This window comes from Ursus maritimus, unplaced genomic scaffold (genome assembly GCF_017311325.1).
Source record: "Ursus maritimus isolate PB19 unplaced genomic scaffold, ASM1731132v1 scaffold_7, whole genome shotgun sequence".
In the NCBI taxonomy this organism is placed as follows: Eukaryota; Metazoa; Chordata; class Mammalia; order Carnivora; family Ursidae; genus Ursus; species Ursus maritimus.
Window position 1 is genome coordinate 61,737,995 of NW_024426885.1, and position 5,160 is coordinate 61,743,154.

The following is a 5,160-nucleotide window of genomic DNA, read 5'->3' on the forward strand; positions in this document are numbered from 1 at the left end:
CAGAAACAGCCATTCCCACTGCCCTGTCTGAATCCTAGAGAGTTTGCGAGCATAAGAAAATGGCTGTTGATGACATTAATTTAGGGGTACTTTGTTATTTGGCAATAAATAACTGGAACAGAGATGATGTTAATTGTCTTTTGGAAGTAATTAATAAACAAAAAGTTAAAAACTAAAACAAAACAAAAAAAGTACAGAGTCTAAGCTGCTTCCCTCAGTAGATCTTTCATGAGATCAGGAAGGAAGAAGAAATTGCTTGTCTTACTCCAAATGGTCTTTCATAAAAGATGTATCTGATACCCCTTACCTGCTTTTATCGAAGAGATACCACAGATGAAGATTCTCAGGCAGAAAGCATTTGCTGTGATGGGGGCATGAGTCCCTGCTCTCTCTTCCTGGGGCTAGCCAAGGATATGGTGAATTTCCCAGTTGGAGGGCTGCTTTAGAAAGCCTATCGGTTGGGAGTTAACTTCACAACACACTGATTACATTCCACACTGCCCTGTGTGGTCGTAGCTTCCTCCAACACAACCACAGTTAATCAGAGTATTTGAAAAAGTTGGCTATAGTTAATGAAAACTTATTAATCCAGAGTTAAGCCAAAACTCCCTTGGTGGAAACCTTTCTAATATATAATGGGCTTAATTGTTAGGGTAATGGTAGCTGCTACAACAGGTAAATCCAAAAATCTATAGTGGTTTGAATTTAATAGAAGTATCAAGCATTCTTGCTCATGGAACAGTGACAGAAGGGTGATTAGGTTGGTGGGATATCCGAAGACCCAGGCGAACTGAGGCTGTGCTGTCTTTCATGTGTGGCTTCCAAAGTCACCCTGGCAATTTCCTCCATTTCTGCCAATCAATCAGAAGGGGGATAGAACACAAAAATGGAGCCTTGCGGCAGGTTTTATGGACCAAGACTAACAATGGAACCCATTTCATTCCACTGACTAGCACTCAGTCACATGACCACTCCCAAGTGCAAGGAGGCTTGGTAAAGTCATCTGTGAGCCCAGGAAGAAGAGGCAACAAATTTGGGTCAATATTTAGGAGTCTCTGCCATAACAATCTCTCTGTTCAAAGGCAGGTGAACAAAACGGAGTCTTCTTTAAAGAAAATCCAGCAGGGCCCCTGCCTGGGTTCATTCTGAGCTTGGATGGTCATTGTCCAAGATCTAGGTGAACAAAGATTCACATGACCCCATTCCAACTCTACCAGTATTATCTTTGTTCACTGTATTATTGTCAGCCACATATTTTTAAATAAAAGAAAAATAAAAGGCCGATTAACTATGTTGCATATAGCAAGAAACATTCACATATATCATTTTATTTCATCCTCACAACAGTCCTGTGAGATGTGTGTTTTATTGTCGCCCCTCCCACATTTTGCATACGAAGAAATGAGCCTTGGAAAACAGAGGGGCTCATCCCAAGTGGTAAAGCTGACTCAAGTTCTTTTATTTCAGAACCCATGATCCATCAGCACCTGTAGTGAGTTCTGATTAATAGATCCAAACTGTTGGGCCCTATCTGTATCTCCTTGGGTCCTTCCATTTCCATGCAGGGCTACCCATCTTCCAACTACCAGCATCTGCCTCCTTTTGCTTGAGGGCTTTCTCTTGTTGCTGGGGGAGCTAACTTTTGCCAAGCTTTTCCTTTACCAGACTTGCTGTAACCAAACGTGAGTTGGGCTCCTCTGACGCCTCTTTCTGATGAAGCTTCATTCTTGGACTCTGTCCTTGTCCCATTTAGTCCAGGTTTAGCAAAATTCTGCTGGGTGACTTTAGTAAATACCCCCACCCTTGCCACCTGATCGAAAAAGACAAAAACACTAATTCAAAGAGATACATGTGTCCCTGTGTTTATCGAAGCATTATTTACAATAGCCAAACTGTGGAAGTAGTCCAAGTGTCTATCCAAAGATGAACCGGTAAAGAAGAGGTGATACACACACAGAGAGAGGAATATTACTCAGCCATGAAAACGAATGGAATCTTGCCATTTACAACAACATGGATGGATCTAGAGAGTATAATGCTAAGTGAAGTCGGTCAGTCAGAGAAAGACAAATAGCACATGATCTCACTCATATGTGGAATTTAAGAAACAAAATGGGGCACCTGGGTGGCTCAGTCAGTTACGCATCCAACTTTTGATTTTGGCTCAGATCATGATCTCAGGGCTTTGGGATTGAGCCCAACACTGTTGCTAAGTGTGCAGTCTGCTGGAAATTCTCTCTCGCGCTCTTTTTTTTTGCCCCTCCCCTTGCTTATGCGCATGCTGTCTCTCATAAATAAATAAATAAATAAATAAATAAATAAATCTTTTAAAAAAAGAAACAAAGCAGCAAAGAAAATAGAGAGGAACAAAGAAACAAAGACATAGACTCTTAACTATAGAGAACGAACTGAGGATTACTAGAGGGGAGGTGGGTGGGTGATGGGGGAGCTAGAGGATGGGGACTAAAGAGTACATATCATGATGAAACCATAGTAAAATGGAAAAGCAAAGCAAAACCAAACCAAACCAAAAACCACAAAATTTTCATCCCCTACTCTGGCCTGCTTTAGTAAAAATCCTATTGAAGTTGGTTCAACCCCATTCTCCTTACCCCAGTCCCCTCTTAGGAATTCTCCATCCGGTAGCCCCCACTCTGCTTGCTGACTATAAATCTCCACTTGTCTGTATTGTATTCGGAGGGGAGCCTCATCTCCCTACCGCTAAGCCTCATGGTAGCAGCGCCTTGAGTAACATCTGCCCTATCATCTGTAACAAGTGTCAAGAATCATATTTTTCATTAGCAGAGATTTAAACCCAGTTCTCCTTGACTTCATGGCTAATGTTATGGTCTCTAAACTTTTGACAGAAGATTTCTAAAAAACTCAAACTTGACCCTCCAGTGAAACGATAAATAAATATGCTTAAAAGCAAATATACAAATTATATATATTTTGTGTGCCCAATGTAGTGGTTACAAGAACTGACTATGGAACCAGCCCGTACAGCTCCAAGTCCGGTTCTGCCACTCCTGAGCGGGGAAAGTCACTTCACTCACTGTCCCTTCGTTTCTTCATCTGTGAAACGGAGATGATAGCAGCATGTACCTCACGGAGTTGTTGTGAAGATTAAATGAGTTAACATATGTGAGCACCTTGAGCAATGTCTAAACACATAGCAAAGGATATTAAGTGTTTGCTACTATTATCACAATAATATACCATATTCATTAGGAAGAATATACACCCCCTGAAAAACACGAAAAAGATGAGAGAAAAAATAGATAAAATGGAAGTGCAGAATTTTCTGTCTGCCTTCCTGAATTGGCTGACATAGCCATTGGCCTTCCCATCCTCTCCTTTGGACAGCACTAGGCTTGCCTCCACCCACCATGATGGACAATGGGCCACGGAGACCCACAGTCTGGGCCTATTAGGAAGCCATCACGGACTGGGGGCATGCCATCTTGGAAACATGCTAACAGCAAGGGCCAGTGTGCATTCCCAGTCATGGAGCCAGGGTGTGGCCAGCTCCTCCTGGGAGCTAAGCACAAGCTCATACCTCAGAGGGGCTTTTCCGGACCCACCTCTTCAACCAGGCTCTTCACCCCCAGGTTGCTCTAGTCCATTCCTAGTGATATTTTGTTCACAGCTCCTATTCCTTTCTGAAGTTATCTAATTTCTTCATCTGTCTGCTCATTTATTGTCTGCCCCTTCATCAAGATATAGGATGTTCACCATGGTATTTCCAGTGGCCAACAAGTACATGTACAGGGCATGTGCTCACCAGATATTTATGGAATAAATGAGTGATGGAATGAACCCTCTGACGCCCCAGGGGCCACAAGAAACCATAAATAGGGGAATGAACCCAAGAACTTCTCTAAGCAACTCCTCCCCTATCTTCTCCCCCTTGTCCATGTCCCTGTTTTATAGATGAAGAAATTGAAGCTCAGAGAGGTTAGAAGAAGATCCAAGAAGGCGTGCAGGGCAGGATGGAGGCCTCCTGACTCTTTGACACACAGTGACGACACCATGGTACTTTGCCTCATGGGAGGAAACGGAGGAAGGCAGAAGTCTTCTTTGTGGGTTCAATAGGTTGAAAGGTTGAGAAACCAGCCCATCCACTTCTCACTGTGCATCAGAACAAGTCATGTCTGCTGTATGTGGTTTTGAAATAGTTTTTTTTTAAAAGATTTTATTTATTTATTTGACAGAGAGATAGAGACAGCCAGCGAGAGAGGGAACACAAGCAGGGAGAGTGGGAGAGGAAGAAGCAGGCTCCCAGTGGAGGAGCCTGACGCTCGATCCCAGAACACAATGCTGGGATCATGTTGTGCTTCACGTTCAGTTATGTTGCTGGCATTTTTTTTACCTGATTTCCTTCTATTTATTTACCTCTTGATGCTGAAGCCAAGTTCCTGAAGGTTACATAGGAGGGCCATCTTTATGGGAGGCGAGTGGGGAGTCTGTGAGTTGTTAAGAGTTCCCTCTTCTCGGAACATCTCCTGCAGCTCCAGCGGCTCACTTGGCCCCCACTGGAGAGGCCAAGACTCCACCGTGTCTTTCTTTATTGCTTCCCCCACCACTCAAACTCTGTCCACGGACATTCAAAGAAGAAAAAAATCCATTATCCCACTACCCAGGTAATTCATGTTCTATTTTAATAAATGTAAGTAATCTATAAATTTAAAACCTTCCAATGTAGAGCAAAGTATAAAACAAAAGGTAAAGCCTCGTCCCTCAGGCCTGTGTCTCTGTCCAAAGACAAATTATTTTGATTGTTTTCAGAAAATTTGCTTTACGTCTGTGTCGGTTGCATGTCTGTGTTCTACCTATCATCCTCTGCTTATGTGTTCTTTTCCTGTAAAATTGTGGCTTAAAGGGGTGATGCTGGGCCCACGGTCCTATTACTGTTTTTTCCCTGCCTCTTCTTTGCTTCTTCCTCACAGCTGCAGGAGAGCCCATGCACGGGGCCCCTGTGCTTCAACTAGCGATTTGCTATTACAAACGATCGCAATGAATACCTCTATTTATTTTTTCTTCCACTTTGTTCAATTTCATAACCATTCAGTCAGTCCTCCTGCTAAGGGTATTTAAGAATATAGGAATATATTTCTTTTCTTTCTTTCTTTCTTTTTTAAAGATTTTATTTATTTATTT